Genomic DNA, 17,449 nt, shown 5'->3' on the forward strand with positions numbered 1-17,449 from the left:
GGTGGTTTAGCGCGAGCACAATCTCTCGCGCTGTGCCGCCGAAGAGGCTGAAAGCTGCTTGCTTTGACGGCAACTTTAAAGCCGCCATCGCCACCGAGAGGGCTTCAACCCCCCCCCCCCCCCCCCAGCCCCAGTCCCCCCCCCCCCCTCCACTTCACCCCCCCCCCCCCATGCCCTGAAAGATGCATCGGCGATAACAGCTGCGGAAGGTCTTGGCATTGAAACTGACTGCCGAGGCGGGATTTCGAGAGTTCGGAGCTTCAATTAGGACGAGCGGAGATCGTTAGAAAAGATCCTACAGCCCATCAGCGCTTACGGGCGACCGTACGGCTCGCCCATACGAAACTGACAGCTGTTGTTCTGAGGAGCCGCCAGTTTCCTGCAAAAGGCTACGGTGATACGATCAAGTGGCAGGCCGAAGATAGGTCCTGCCCAGCCGTTTGAACTCAACAAGCGCGTATAGAGCACCAGAGCACCGGTGACTGCGAATCAGACTAGAACGCATCCCTTTCTGCTATCGTTGCGCCAGCAGCATCCGGCACAGGACGGGGGAAAGGGGGGAAGAAAGGAAAACTCGTCTCATCAGGCAGTCTGCCATTCCGCAAACATGTCCCGTCAGCTGCAAGACCTCACTGCGTATCATGCGTGCATTCGTTTTTCTATGCTACGTGCCTGTGAATGTGTGTGTTTATGCGTGTATGTGAGCGTGCGTACACCGTAGTACCTGCGTAGCGCCATCCTGCCCTTGCCAACGTTGTTTTGGTGCAGAACGGGCAAAGCGTAACGTCCGACCCAAGACTTTGTTCCGGCAGATCACTCACTAAAAATGAAGCCGCGTCTCTGTACCGCACTTTCAACAGGCATTGTAGCTTTTTTTTTTCGACTACCCCTTCCTCTTACATCACGGAAGAACAGCGTTACATCCGCACAGCCATTTAACCATCCCCGCCTCGACGTGAAATGTTGGAGTTTTTCGCACGGCCGAAGAGCAGCCTGACTACTGCGCATGCGCTATAGGTACCCAGCTGGTCCGATATTTAAATTCCCGCAGAACTGGTCAGCTACGCAAAAAACTACGCAAAAAAAACTACGCAATGGGAAGCTAGAGGGCTGCTCTCTAGCACATCACCCTTTCCTCAACCGCGGGAGGACATGCCAAGGTCAACGCGAGCTAACGGTGAGGCCGCAGCTCGATTACCACACACACACACACACGCATGCACGCACACACACAGACACGCACGCACACACGTACGCACGCACGCACGCGCGCACACACACACGCACGCGCGTGCGCCAATTCTTTTTAGAACGGCATGACCAGCCAACCACGACAGAACGAAGTTTGCCTTCGAGCCCACAGCTTAAAGCCGATCAAAACAGCTCCGCGCGGGAACACCAAACACGACGAAACATGCACGCCCGTGTCTCATAACTCGTTGTCTCGGGCGATTTCGAACGCTATTCTGCTCCAGTGCAAGGCTACACACCACTAACCTGACTGCCCAATCTCATAACAGGACACCGTCATGTAACGTACGCGCGAGAAAATCGTCTGCACGCCTCCCGGTACGTGCAAAAACGGCCAACGGAATCTTAGGGCTAGCAAGCGATCAACGGTTTTGTTCATCGAAGCTGAATCGCAATGCGCACACCGAATAAGACACCGAATCGTGACTAAGAGCACCGACAACAAAGCTGATCGGCTCCCGTACAGCCTACGCGTATTTAAGCAAACAAATTTGTTCAGTTTGTAAACAAATTATTAGAGAATTTTGGACGCACGGTCGACCGCGAGCAGACGTTTTGCTGATCACTGCACCATTATCGGGTTAGGACGCATATCTCGACTGCCGCGGCACAAACAATGCGCTCTACCGTAAAACAGCAGTCGCAGTAGTAAAGCACACGTTTTCCTTTTGATAGCGATTCGCAAAACCGACAGCCGCGACGGCCAACTGCGCCGTTGGCCCTCACTAACCTAGTATAACGCTAGCCTTTTAAACAGCGATAAAGCGTGTGATGCAAGTTAACAGCGATCGCGGTAATCACTCTCGTTGCATGCGTCATTTCGGCAGCATTTCTGATAACAATCACTAAACGGCCACGATTTGGTCACCGACACTATGACAACAAATTATTCAACTCACATTTCAGGATGACAGGCCGCGCCGAACGAAGCGCCCGACGGCAGCATGGCGCCAAAAACGAAGTGAACACGATGTAAACAAAAAAACAAAGACGATCACTGATGCCAAACGGCTTCACAACAGGGCAATGACTTCGGTTACACGGATATCACTGCGCTTAATTACTGGCTCTCGTGTAACGCGATTACATGGAGGAAGCAAAGAACTCTGCGCGATTACATGGCGCTAACGCAGAATATGCCTGCCAGGCAAAACTAAGAGAAATACCGAACTTTTCACTTTCAAAACAAATCCACGGGCCGCGCTTCTGAGAATCGTCGCGGGGGGCAGCACACGTAAATACTTGACTTTGGTTTCGGTTCTTTCTACTTTAAATTAGAACACTTCTTGATTACACTCACATGTAGCGTTTATCAAATATTGCCAGAATCTGCTTCGGCGTGACTATTTCATTGTTTTTGATGAGGGGAAACCCAACTGCTTTCGGTGTCGACTATTTGAAGCTAATGGAGACGGTGCTTTATCGTGGCATACTACGGGCCGCTGCTTTAACGACCGGAATTGCGATCATGCTTTGAACGCTAAAAACAAACTACACGGACGTTTGTCTGATCATTGCGAGACATATGCCACGAATGCGTGCCATTGTTCAAAAATAATGTTTTTATAAAGGAAGCCAACGACAGAAGGGCACGCGAGATAATCTAACGCTGCTTTATCAAAAAGAGGGAAGCATCTACGACAGCACGGCATCAATCAAATTTCCTGATAAAGAAGTAAAAGTTTTGGAAGGACTCGTGTTGGAAGCTGGCGCTCTGTGTGTCGGATGTGTGTCTCCCGTGATGTGTGGATCCTCTTTTCATGCCGCATCATTTTTTTTTTTTTCAGAGCAGTATTTATACTCTTCACATGTGTAAATGACTGGACTCAGTAATGGTGATATAGCCGTTCTATAAATCAATACGGCAGTATAATTTTCTAGCACAGAATCGAGCGAAGTGTCTGTGGCCGTCACATGGGATATTTTGCTTGTATGCTGTTCCCACTCGTTGCCTCTAATTTCACATAAACAAAGTCCCTCCACCCTCCTATCAATCTTTCCTCCTTTTTCTTCTTGTTGTTTCGTTCTGACCTATTTCTTCGTTTATTTTCTGCGCTCTCTTCTTACCTGTGCTGTTGAATGTGCTCACATGTACGGCGAGTATTTTCGTGGAGTTTTCCACCATCGCATTTCTCTTCTGAGTGAACCGCAAAAATTTTGTTGAAGATAAGGTCCGGGTATGGCGTAACTCGGGTTAATCATACAGAGCGACAGAAGGAAATAAAAAGCTAATTGCTTAACCGTCGTGTGCGGGTGGAAGTGATACTGACAACAACGGAACAGGAGACGACCAAGTATGCACCCCTCCTATGAACTCGATCGCTTGCCTTGCCCGCCACTATGGGCCAGTGGCTGTAGCACTTTGATATTGATTATAGTTAGGCCGCGGGTTCGAGTCCTGCCACGACGGCCGCGTTTTTGATGTAGGCAGACGGAAAGAGAGACACTGGAATGCTTTGAACACGCGTGCTTTGAGGGAAGCAGCGCTGTGCGACCCGACTCTTGAGACCCAGTAGAAGCTGGTAACTCAGGCGGAGAAGGCAGCGAGGTCGAATGGAGTCCTGGAATAGCGACTCTAGGCACCGCATCAGCAAACCTTTTTAGGCAAATAAAGGTTTTATGTCTCTGTTCCCGGGGGATATTTAACGCGCACTGACATCGCGATGCAGACAGCGGCCTTTTGGGTTTCGAATCCGTTCATTAGAAAGTGGGACGAGGAACCATATAATCTTTTTTACGACATGCATTCAAAATGTCGGTAATGCTCTGTTTAGGCCCTTACACTGCCTAGCGGATAGAGAGGAAAACACCAGGAGGATGTACACTCCGGTTACTGAATGTCATCTTTGTGTTTCCACCTGGTCAGCGGGATACGTCCACCTGTTGCATTAGCGTGTGTGCGCGACCTTCTTGTTAATTAAAGTGAGGGGTGTTCAATACGTGTTGTCGCCTGGTCTGTAACGTATTAAATAACTAATAAAAATGAAAGACTTCCGGTTAAACCCCTGGAATGGGAATAAGTTCTATTTCATTGCAAGAACGATGTGTTTAAATATTCCTTCTTTCCGCGTACTGTGGTAGATTGGAATGAACTTGGTGAATCTATTGTCACCTTGAATGACATTGAGGAATTTGTTGCTGAGATTGTGACGTTATTATTATAATCTGTTTCTACGGTCATGTTAGGACCGCCACGGCGTTGTAAGATTGTTTGTTTCCACTATTGTTTTCTTTTTTTCTGTTGTGTTATGATATAAATCTCACTAAGCGTCAGATCCTTTGATGGTAGTTAGTAGTATTCAAAAATAAAAAGAAAGTTTGATGTTACCCGCTTTTTATGGTTGTTTCATATTGCACGCGGCGCCACTGTCATTGGAGCAGTCACGAGCAAAATGTCGGCCTACATGGACGTGCGGAAAGAACAGCGGACCGTAATTGAATTTTTGACGGCGGAATTAAGGTGTTCCTCCTATCGATATCCATCATCGAATGAGCGCCGTTTATGCGAAGGCGTAAATTATGTTTGCAGACAGGAGGTGGGTACGGGCTGTATGCACGGGAGACTCAGCCGCGTGGAATTTTCGGTGAAAGACAAGGACCGCAGTAGACGCCCGCTCTGTCACCTTCCTCACCGCTCACCTGCCTGGCACTGTGCGCACTTCGCATCCCCGCGGAGCTTCGGACCACTATTCTCTGCCATATCTCTGCCACATAGTCTCCACCATAGAGCTAATGTCTCCACTCAACTGGACAGGCGAAATCGCAGTGCGCATGCGCCAGAAGCTCAGCTAGCTGCGATCGCATGGGTGGACCGAGTTCAACTTTGCAGCCGGCGGCTCATATTTTCTAATGTCATTCATTTGTGTTTGATAACTAAACAATACCCGGGTGCATTTTAAGTTATAAAAAGTGGAGAAACAGTGTCTAGCTGTTTCCCATTGCAACCCCCCCCCCCCCCACACACACACACGCACACGCGCACACGCACACGCACACACGCACACGCCCACGCACACATGCGCAGTTTCGATTTTATATTTCAACCTTTTATAACCATGGCAGTCCTCAGCAGTACGCCTCCAGAAGCCGACCAGAAGGGGACCCCAAATGAGGCAGCGTGCGACAAGATCTTGACAATGTTTGCAGTGTGGGGAGCACATAGAAAAATCTTTGAAAAATGGCTTTGGAAGGTTGGCGAAAATTGATGGGCAACAATGGTTCCGTAGCATTTGTAGAGGGACGTCGACTCACAGTGGAGGGAAAGGACAAGGTCACGAACTATACTAACTGCCGCGTTGTTCAGAGAAAATCGAAAAAAAAATACTCTCGGCCTAAGCGCTCAGTTGTTCGGGCTCATATTTCACAGAGAGGGGGAATTTAGCGGTAAATTACACCTTATTACCTTTATACTACGTCAGGGTGAGACAATTGCCTGATTCTGTCAGTAGCAAATCCCCTTCGTCTAGACGGCGCGGAACCGAAACTGCTAATTTTCGCAGCAGTGTTGTTGGTAGCGCCATCCTCCGCCTGCCAGTGGAACGAGCACTCTAAGGTAGTGCTACGGTGGAGGAGGCTGCGGAGACCTTGACGTACAAGCGCCATGGATGTAGAAGCGGTAGAAGCGCAAAAGAACGGGGGGGGGGGGGGGGTGGGGGGGGGGGAGTTACATACAAACATGCGTACCTTTTTTGTGCTCAGAGTTAGTAGCATACAGTTTTGATGAAGCAGTCGATGAAGTACCCTCCCTCACCCTTGCATTTGTCTGCAGCCTCCACAGTAGAGCGCGCGTTCCTTTGGTGAGCGCGGGATGGCGCTATCGTCAACACTGCGGCGAAAGCTTGCTGTTTTGGTTCGTCGTCGCCGTAGCCGATGGGCATTCATGATTAATTCTGACCGAATCAGACAAGTACCGCGATCAAACGAAATAAAAATCACCACCGAATGCCAACACAGTGTGGAATCTGAGTCCGAACAATTGGCTGGTTAGGCCGAGAGAATTTTTAAGTATTCTATGTGCGACGCAACAGTGTGTACTCGGTGACAGCTTTTCTTACAAGAAAGTGGTACAGTGGCATTACCTCTCTAATCGTGCCTGTCTACCCTTTCTCCATGATGTCTACACATATTTCGGCCGCAGGACGGTCACTGCGCGATTTTTCGGCCCGTTAAAGCAGCTAGCGCCATCTATGGAAACTTTTTGGAATCAGACACTCCAAACTAATAGCAGGAGGTGTTGCTTCCGTGAGCATCCAACGTTGAAAACGTGCATTTGTTTTAGAACTGTGCATTAAATAACGAACGTTACCAGAAGGCTATGATTTTATGAGAAAATGGTTGTGAATTGGGCAATTCCATGGAAAGGGACGTTGTCTCTTGGTCTAAAAAAGAAACCAGGAAGAATTTGGTTTACATTGTTACGAAGCAGATGAAGAAGCGGGCTGTGGCGCGGGACGAGAAGGCACTCGCTTCTTGTGATTTATAAAATGTACAGTCTTTGCCAAAAGTAGCCCGGCACAGGTGGTTTGTTTCTTAGCCGCGTAGCGAAACACTCATCACAGCCCTTAAGCTCTGATTCTGTGTAAAGAAAGGTGAGACCTTTTCCTTACGTTATGGCACCGTTCGGTCTTTAGGGCTGCTGTAAATGCTCTGTTATATGTATGAGAAGCAAAAATCTGTTGCTCGGTTACTTTTGGCAAAGGGGCTACGTCCGTCCAGTCATAGAGTTCGGCTGTGTTTTATTTGCTGGTGCGCCAGCGTATAAACCTCGCCCCTTGATTCTCTTGCAGCAGGAAGAGTTGCGCCTTTGTTTGGGCCTTCCAAAATTTGTGGCGAATTCCGTTTTGAACCTGGAAGCGCGTATTCCATCATTGCCTTCAAGATTTCGGCTCTTAACGGTGAAAACGTTTGTAAAAATGTGCGATTCGTCGCTTCATGCCTCCAATTTGATCTTCCTTCGTCAGCCTCGGCCATTTTTCAACGAAACCTGGTCTCGTTTCCGTACACCTCAGATTTCTTTTGTGCAATCGCTCCTTGACCCCTTAAACGTCCGCACTTCGGACATCCTTCCGGTATGCGCCAATTCTTCATCTATTCAGATTGTCTTCGATGACATCTTTCCAAAACATGCAAAGTTAATGCCTTTTCATTTGCTCAGCCGTTTATTACAGGATTACTTGCTGCGCTTTAAATCTCATGCGCTCATAGCGACAGACGCCTCATAGCGTGAAGAAAAGGCCGGAATTGGCATTTTCTCCATCTCCCTTGACTTGTCATTCTCACTCCGCCTTCCCGATTACACCCCTATTAATTTGGCCGAATTTCTGGCAGTAGTCTTGGCGTTGCGCAAATTAAACAGCTCTTTGTATTCTGTCATAATTATGAGGGATTCATTATCATTGTGTTCATCTCTCACCGCGCCTACAACATCGCAGGCACTACGCTTACTCAAATGCTTGATTCCACCCCACGTATGTTCGTTGCGGTTGGTCTGGGTGCCTGGGCACAGAGGAATCCATTTGAATGATGTTGCCGATACCCTGGCGAAGGCATCTCTCCAAGGCCCAGTCGTATCTGTGCTGCCACCCAGCGCATATATTACTGCGGCCAGGATTCGCAGGTATCTGCTCTTGAAAGAATTCGCAGCATCAGCTCTGACCTCCTCTCCCGAATTCCGGCATCTCCTTTACCCGTGTTGCTGTAAAGGATGGCGATCACGCAAGATTGAGGTTTCCTTCACGCGTCTACGTTGTCGCGTGCCTCACTTAAACTTCTACCTTTATAGATCTGGTCTGGCGGTCTCCCCATTGTGCCCGTTCTGCGGAGAACCCGAAACGATAGATTATTTCTTGTTGACCTGTCGCCGCTTCTCTTTACGGAGCCGCTTGCTAGAGCATCCGTTACGACAACTAGGTCTAATTCTGTCAGCTGGGGTTCTGTCTCTTGGGGCTTCCTCCCTTGGGCACAGTAACTGGAATGCGCTCTCCGCCATTCAAAACTTCCTTACAGACACTAAACGGCTGCCGTCTTAAACTCTGCTCTTTCTCATGATCAATATTTCTCTGCAACGAAAGCTTTCTGAAACGTAGAATATTTAGCCCCGTTCTCTATTTCAGTCATCGATCTCACAGTATTTGTTTAGCTTATTTCAACTACTCATCTGAATTTTGAATTTGTTTCCTATTTATTCTTATTATCATTATTACAATTATTTTCTTTTCCCCTCATTTATTTACTTGTTTAACATTCTGAGTACCTATCAGTTGCCGCCTGTGTCTTGGCCAATCCCCCGCAGTGGGTACGCGCCATTATTCAGAGGAAAACAACAAACCGCTCGCTCTAGGTTCACAGCTATTAAAATCATATTTCATCGGTCATCATGTCGTTCTGTTCCTTGGCTTGCCACCTCATATCATTTGATCTGAGGTACATCGTCATCCTGGTCCCTGGAGCATCACCGCCTTCGGCTCGCCTTGGTCGTCGGCCGAGGAGACATGGACTCCGCCGCCCGGCTCACCTCAGCTCGACTTGACCAGAACTGACCAGCCGCTTTCCCCCTGCCCCGTCCACAGCCCCGAGCATCAGACACGACGACCAGGACCACACTATGGTTTCATGACTGGCCGAAGTGAAACATGGACGCAGCCAGGGAACAGTGAACGAACGGCTGTATTCAGCGAGTGTTTTTACAGCACACTTGGTGCGTAAGAGGGCGAGTGGGTTATCGCGCATCAGAGAGCGGCGTGCTGCCCACAGCTTGGCCGCTGGTCAGTGGGCATGCGTGAGTCACCAACTGAAGATCCGATATACCTTCCCTTCTCACGGAAAATAAAAGTTTCAGCGTCTTGAGCTGATTTCCTCGAAATTGGCGTCATATGCAAGGCGTTCTGTTGTCCTGGCTTGTCTCTGCGGTCTCCTCTGGGGAAGAACTTTGAGGACTCGCGGTTCTCGCACTCGCCAGTGGGGATGCAATCCGTGGTGTCTGTGCGCCATCAGACCGTCAGGTTTGTTGGTCATCTTATTCATCGTCCGGCTCACTTGCCGACAGGTCTGGATTAAACGATTCTTTTGTGGCCAGCAACTGCTGGTGGTTGCGGCGTAGTTTTTTCCGTTTCTCTGTGCGGACGTAAAAGGATCACGGTGGAGCTGAGGCTAATACCTCGGCTCTCTCTGACCATGACGTCGCTTTGACTCGTACAACGTCGTTTTGTTGAGGGGGGGGCAAAGAACGGCGGCTTCGACTTGTTTGCTTATGCTTCGTCACAGGAACCGACGTCTGGGGTGCGAAATCAGGCACAGGGGTGCGCAGACGCCTTCCTTGTAGCAGTTCGCCAGGAGACCGACCGTCTTCCAAGGGCTCTGTAGCTTAACAAACACAGCCAGAAGTTTTCATTTGCTTCGTTCGATTTCTTCATGATCCTCTTCAACACTTGCACACCTTTAGAAGGCTCGGACTTTAGCTGAAAAATAAAAGCTATCTCTCTCTCTCTCTCTCGGCGGGACCATTTGAACGCGGGAAACGGGTACTTGAAGGCACGTGCTGAAAGTCGTACAACTTGGAAAAGCAGGAAAACTCTTGACTGGAAAACTAGGGCCATTATCAGTACACACCTTCGTTGGGATGCCGTATCTTGAGAACATTGCCCCGAGAGCCTCAGTCACGGAGTGCGTTGACAGCTAGGTCACGCAGCTTTTCCACTTCTGGAAAGTTAAACAGAATCGTAAGCACACACGTAACGGCTTCCACCATACTGAAAAATGTCAACACCAACGCGCAAACAAGCCTGTGAAGTTGTAGATCGAAGCAAGAGTGGCTCAGCAGGCTGGTTGTAAGCATGCCTTCTACAAATAGAACACCGTTGTATTAGCGCTTCAGTATCAGAGTTAACATTTGGCCAGAAGACTAACTGTTTCGCTCTTCCTTTGCCCTGCGTGAATTCTTTAGGAGTACCCCCTTTCCGACCGAAAGCTCAGAGGCCGCTGACGCGAGTTGTCCCTCTACGTCTTGTCCTTTTCGATGTTCTGCAATACCAGTTTTACATACGGGTCGCATGCGGCCTCACGTGCAAGGCGTTGAGCCGTTGTGTTGCTGACGAGCGTTGACACTACACTGACGGCATGAACCTCGACGTCGGTGGTGTCCACGGCGGTGCCGTCTCCAGGAACGGGTGATCTTGATTGCATGTCTGCAAGGACCATCTGTTTGCCAGGACGAAATACGATTGTGTAATAATACTTCAAAAGCCTCAGAAAGAAACTCTGCACTCGTGATGGCTTATCAGCTATCGCCTTCTTTGCTATGTCTATGTCGATAAGGGGGCCGGTGATTGCTCTCTAGAGTCACGCGGCGTCCGTAAACGAAGTGATGAAATCGTTCACAGCCAAAAACAAGCGCCAGAGCTTCTTTTTCAATTTGAGAATAGCGCTCTCTGTCTCAGTTAACGATTTTGATGCGCATGCTACTGGCTTCCATTCATCATCATGCCTTTGCAGCAAAGCCGACGCAGCGCCATATTGAGAGGCTTCTGATGCAACTTTTACGTCCAGGTTTGGGTCGAAAATTGCTAACAGCGGAGCTGCGCTCAGCGCCTCACAAATTCCTCGCCACTCTGTTTCATGGTTCACTCGAACCGCACGTCCTGCTTGAAAAGGGACCTTATCAATGAAGTGCGCTGTGTCAAGCTTGGCACATATTTGCTAAAATAGTTGTACCAAGCAGTCTCTGTACTGCTTGATTGTCTGTTGGCCTTGGCATCTCGTGAATGCTGGAAATTAATCCTGGATTCGGCTTGATGCCTTTGCTGGAAGTTATGTCACCCAGGAGTGCGATGTTTTGTTCACCAAACTTGCACTTTGCAGCGTTAAAGGTAAGCCCTGCGGATTCAACTGCTTTTAGTGCACTTCGTAGGTGCTTGCCATGTTCTTCTCGGGTTGCGTCCCAAATAAACACATCGTCAACATACACGCGAATCCCAGGAAGACCGTCAAATACCTCGTTTAGTGCTTTCTGAAACACTTCACTGGCTGAGACAATGCCGAAAGGGAGACGCAAAAAACAGTAACGCCCAAAGGGTGTTGAGAATGTGCTTGTTTTGGATAAGTCTAATCCAGGGGAACTTGATGAAAACCGGCATTGGCGTCCAAACGCGAGAAAAACTATGTGCCTGTGAGCTCTGCCTCAATAGCCTCTCGCCTTGGCATCTGGTAGTGTTCCCGTTTCAGACTGTCATTAATTCTTCTCGGGTCAAGGCATACTCTTAGCTTGCCGTCTTTTGTTACGCACAATGACGAGTGGACTCACCCAGTCCGTCGGGTCGCTCATTTTGAGTACGACGCCCTCTCGTTCCATTCGGTCCACCTCGGCACGCAGTGGCTGCTTGGACGACTGGAGCCGGCTGGACGATGGGCGTAGCATCCTCGCGAAGCAAAATCTTGTATTCCCGCCGGAGGCGTCCAGTTCCATGAAACAAGTGCGGGAACTGCCGGGCAGCATCCTCAGAAGCGGTTGTGGCTACAGCGTCGATATTCCGCTCCAAAACCCGCGACCAAAACACTCGCCATGGCCTCCAATCCAAGAATAGCCCGGTGTTTTTATTTCTTTTTTAACACGAAGAACTCAGCACTTTCCTTTCGAATGCCAATGACGACGGGCGTTGAAAAGGTTCCGCAGTGCTTGATAATGCCACCGTTATACCAGCGTAGGGCTGCTCCGTTTGACCGAAGCACAGTGACATTTAACTTTCGATACACTGATAATGGGACGCGGTTCGCTTGGGATCCGGTGTCAACTTTGAATGTGACGTTCTTTCCTCCTATAGTGGCTTCCACAAGCCAGTCGCGGCCACTCGGAATGCTATCGACCGCCACATCTAAAACATCGAAGTCGTCGTCACCGTCTTGCAGTACCTTACCAATATTAGTTCTCACTCTGCAACGCGAGACAAAATGGTTTGGCCTGTTGCACGAACGACACATTTTTCCGTATGCCGGGCAGCGCCTTGGCGGGTGTATCCGGCCGCAACGGGTGCACGTTGCTGGCTGATACTCTTTTTTTTTTTGATGTTACTGCGTCGACTTCGGTCTCTTCCTTTGTCTTGGATCATATCTCATTTTGGCGAGCTGCGGTTTCCCTTTCGAGCGATAAATTCTTTTCTCGAAGCTTTTTCTCCCGTAGTTTGGGCGAGTTTGTGCCGAAAACAACGGGGTCCCAAAACCCCGTTGTCAGTTAGGACCCCGAAATTGCAGAACTTCGCCTGTTTCTTCAGCTCTCGCATAAATTGTTAGAAAGGTTGTGCCGGTTGCTGCACGCGTGTACGAAACACATACCTATCGTGTACTTCGTTTTCCTGCTCGACGAAGTATTCTTGGAACTTGGCGACAACCACCTTGTAGCCCGGTGCTTTCTGTCTCCAAGGACGAGAAATTGTGAATCTCTATCGCATATTCGCCTGCTGCGCTGAGCAAGAGCGCTGTTTTCGCCGCTTCAGTCCTTGGTTTTTCAGGTGACGTTGCCTCTAAGAAGAGTTCAAACTTTCAGTGGAACAGCTTTCAGCTTCTTCCGGCGTGTCCGGACAGGACCAGTGGTTCTGGAGGCTTGATGCTTTCCATGTCTGCAAAGCTGCTCCGGGTCGTCCGTCGGTGGGTGAGCACTACGAGTGGAATCCACAAACAGCAGGCTTGAGGAACGTCCCACTTCTGACAGCATGTATCGTTTTATGACTGGCCGAAGTGAAACGTGGACGCAGCCAGGGAACACTGAACGAACGGCTTTATTCAGCCAGTGTTTTTACAGCACACTCGGTGCGTGAGACTTATCTCGATTGATCGCGACCGCGTTAAACAGCTTCCACGTTTTCCCAGATTGTTGTACTTGCTTTTGGGTCCCTGCCTCGAAGGCTCCTTGTCAGGTTTAAAATGAGCGCAGCCAACAGCGGCAGGCTTTCTTTTCGGCAATTCCGGAGCACGCTTATTGCTACACCACCGCGAGTCATTCAGAGAGATTTAGCAGAGGCGAGGCGTTATAGAGACTCTATGGAGACGTGCTAGCGCATACGTTTAGCAGATTACGGAACGCTGGCTGAGCACACGCAGTGCCCCCCCCCCCCCCCCCCCCCCCCCTCCCACTGCTACTGTGCGTGAACGGGAGGCGTCCTGTAGAGTGGTATCAAGTTGTTTCATACGACATCAATTGCACGGTGCGCCTATGCAGTAAACCTGGTGCGGAACAAGATGGTCACATCGCGTCGTGGACACACAAGCGAGACAATCCTGTTGTCCGGCAAATCCAATCACCCCCACACCAAAGCGTGGCGGAGGAGACCTTTGTCAGCGCCCCTAGACACACTTATTAGAGAAGCGGGGTGCGCTGTCCCCTCCTCACCTCCATGTGCAGATGGGGCCTTGGACCTGTGAGCACGCCTCAGTTGGAACTTTCTTTCGAACCTCGCAACACTATGTTAGTTGAGTGGTACAGGGATGCTACGTAGGAGCTTGCTGCCGCCCGCCAAATTTGACAGTGAATAGGGCCTATATGTCTCCGCTATGAAGGCCGCGATTATCCATAGTCACGGCGCGTCCTCAGCGGCCGCTCCTCAGCGAGCGAAATTGGAAGCTGATTCTTGCCGCGCAGGACAAGTCCTTGGACCCGGAGCTGCTGCACCGGGCTGCTGCTGCACCGGGCGGCGGCCGATCCGGCGCTACAGCGCGAGCGTCGCTGCACGGACGACGAGAGAGACGTGGACAAACGAGCAGCCGACGAACTGACGAGCGAGGGCGGAGGCAGCGCCTCATGCGGCGTCACTGCAGGCCGCCATTTAAGGCCCCGTGTCGTCCTCCGTCCGTGTCTTGAGGCGGAATCCACGAGTATCATTTCTTGTCCACGTCACCCGGCCCACAAGGACCTGGAACACTGTTTCTTCTCTTGCCCCTTTTGCTCTCGCCTCCACCCGATATCCGACCCCCGTCCCACTACCTGGGTCACCTGGTTCGTGAACCCTCAATGAGAACATTCAGCCGTGGTCTCGCTTTCGATCGATATCTGCGGAGTCTCAAGACTGCATGTCAATGAATGTTTTCCTCCTTCCAATTTTTATTCTCTAATGGGCTTATTTACAGGTAAAATACAGGTTACTACCATCTATAAAAGTTATCTGCAATCGCGCCTTTGCTAATGATAAGTCGCAGCGACGCTATGCTACCGGCGATACGCTAGGCCGAGACGCTATGCACTTAGTGCTGCTTAGTCGAGGCGCAGCACGCGGAGACAGTCCACCGAGGCAGCTGGGATAGGAAGACGTTTATTGGTAACCGGCCGGCGCTTTTAAACAGTAGCCGAAGGAGAGAGAGAGAGAAAGAGGGAGAGCTGGGGGGATTGGTGCACGCGGTGTTATGCGCATGTGCCGAGCCGACGAAGCCGACGCAGGGTGATCTGGTGTGATAACGATAAAGCAGCTAATAACAAAATAATCACTGCACAGACACGCATGCAGCGTTCAAGATGCTTTCTGCAGCGTTTGGCCGAATCTTACGACCGCGTGTCTTCGAGTCACTAAAAGATTTTTTACAGTGACCTAAGCGCGTACCGCATGATTGTGACGAGGGACACAAAAACCAGGCGCTTTTGGAAGACCAAAAGGAACGAAGCGGAGGCCAATAATCCATATTTCAACATTAATAATATAACACTCCTCACCCGAAGGAAGAAACTGACGTAACTCAATCACTCAAAGCACGTTGGGCACTAGCCAGAACGCGGTTTATTGTTAAAATTGTCTTACCAGCCAAAGGCAGCGAAAATCAACCAAAAAAATGGTGGTGACCTGAACAATTCTCGGGAAAGTACTCGAATTAGCAACACCAAAATATATTTGTGGAAAGTAGCATCTTCATCATCATCATCAGCAGCAGCCTGACTACGCCCACTGCAGTGCGAAGGCCTCTTCCATGTCTTTCCAATTAACCTGGGCCTGTGCCAGACGCAGCCACCGTGTCCCCACAAACATCTTAACCTCCCCCGCACATCTCTCTGCCGCCCTCTGCTGCGCTTGCCTTCTCTTGGCATCCCGTCCATTACGCTTGAATCGGTTATCTTGCCTTCACATTACATGCTCTGCCCAAGCTCATTTCTTCCTCTTGATTTCGGCTAGCCGAGTACCGATGAGACACAGCTGCTATATACTTTTCTGTGCAGGAATATTGGTAAACTTCTATTCATAGTTTGAGAGTTCCTGCCAAATGCGGTCCAGCCCATTCTTACTCCCCAAATTATTTCACTCTCGTGGTCGCGTTGTTGTGAGCTTAGAAGGCCGTACATACCACATTTAAAAGTTTCAGCAGAAAGGAAGAAAAGGCAAGGGAAAAAGAAATAAAAATGTATGCAGTACCTCAATTTCCTCATGCATGCCTTCTTCTTCTTCTTCTTCACCATATGATAATGGCACATACCCACGCGGGGGTATTGGCCAAGGTACGGTGGTGAATGCCAAGGAGGTATAAGTGCGGGAAAAAAAGCTAAGTAAAATAGTAGAATGTTTGAAATCAGAAAATATGTATGAATTGTTAGAAATCTTTAATAATAAGCAAATTAGATACACCAGGAAACAAAATAAAATACGCTTCTGGACATTCAGTGGAATTTTATATGGATTTAACAGGGTAAGCGGCCAGTTGCAATGATGTAATCATGAAGGTAGCCGCAAATAGTGCTTAACGAGAATCCCGAGGCGCTAGCACCAAACGCATGCCTTCAGTGCTGTCTTTTCTTCTTCTTTAGATCGTACAGCTGAGTAGAAATGTGAGAACAGTGATGCCGATAGCTACAGGAACCGGGAATGAATTATCCCCAATAAAGGTAAATAGCTTTTTCTATCGTTACATAGGCGCGTGCAGAAACTTCGTGCTCTGCTGTCAACTTACGCCTCCAGGGCCGAAAGGGGCTGAATTAGTGTCAACTGCCTATCATAGCAGACAGCGGGCTGGCATGGTGGCATGCTCCACCGTTGAACATAAACAGCGGCTCCAAACTCCTCTGCTTAAGGGGGGACCCTGCTCTTAAAAAAATTTTTTAATTATTTAGATATCGTAATGAAATTTTCAGGCCACATGTATTTATGTGTGCTGATTTTAGATATGCCATTTAATTTTGTGTAAAACAATTCCTTGAGCACTTGTGCAATTTTTATGCAAGTCTTTTGGAGAGAGCATATAAGAAAATTTGCTGCAGGAAACTTGCTGAAATGCATGCCATTGGGCTCTCTTGACACCAAGGAATGCAATAAGGGTAAAATTATCATCCTGGCTATCATAGAACTTGAGTTACAGGGTACTGAAGCTGCCACTTCACAAACAGGAATACACACTTTTCTTCTCATTTCTGAAGCAACAACTTCAAAACTCTATAACTCAAGTTCTATGATAGTCAGGATGATACTTTTACCCTTATTGCATTCCTTGGTGTCAAGAGAGCCCAATGGCATGCATTTCAGCGAGTTTCCTGCAGCAAATCTTCTGCAAAACTTTTCCCAAAATACTTGCATAAAAATTGCACAAGTGCTCAAGGAATTGTTTTACACGAAATTAAATGACATATCCAGAATCAGCGCACAAAACTACATGTGGCCTGGAAATTTCATAACTGTGACTTCATTAATAAAAATTTTTTTTCAAAGACCAGGGTCCCCCCTTAAAATAAAGATTTTATGATGATGATGATAACAGCGGGCGCGAGCCTGGCTGTGGCTGGCTGCTCGTGGTGTGCCGTAGCGGGCACCAGCGCGCCCCGCTGCGGTGGCCCGGGCACGGGGAGGCCTATGGCCACCGGCAGCAGCCCCGAGCATCCCACGGCCAAACGCAGACACCCGGTACCCGTCCACAAGGCCCACCTGGTCGACAGAAAGCTGGAGGACGTGAGTGGCGATGCTGCACTAGGCGGCCCAGCATTCGTGTCGCACTGTGTAGCTGGGCGACGAAGGCAAGACGCGTTACAATCCCTGGTAGGGAACTGCGCTGGACGTCCACAGTGCGACATCCAGTAAACAACCCGGAAGCAGCCGATTCACGTTTCTCGCGGCCAGCTTGTGCAGCGCGAGGGACGACTTCGCTGATAAAGCACGACACGCGTCGTCTTTTCCGACTGTTGCACGCCGTTGTTGCTCATTGCAGTCAAGCTGAGTCGCAAGATATCCGCTAAACCCAGTGGCTGTGT

The 17,449-nt window shown here is 49.4% G+C and overlaps 2 protein-coding genes across 5 annotated transcripts in view; one reads left to right on the forward strand and one right to left on the reverse strand.

The window, feature by feature from the left end:
- LOC149365714 (putative RNA-binding protein 46) overlaps window positions 1-17,449 on the reverse strand; it is a 378,374-nt gene that overhangs the window by 59,072 nt on the left and 301,853 nt on the right. The window lies entirely within an intron of this gene.
- Window positions 1-17,449, forward strand: part of LOC149365715 (uncharacterized) — a 41,130-nt gene that overhangs the window by 18,241 nt on the left and 5,440 nt on the right. The gene's annotated exons all lie outside the window — the stretch shown is intronic.

This window comes from Amblyomma mixtum, chromosome 1 (genome assembly GCF_055824585.1).
Source record: "Amblyomma mixtum isolate Tamu chromosome 1, ASM5582458v1, whole genome shotgun sequence".
NCBI lineage: Eukaryota > Metazoa > Arthropoda > Arachnida > Ixodida > Ixodidae > Amblyomma > Amblyomma mixtum.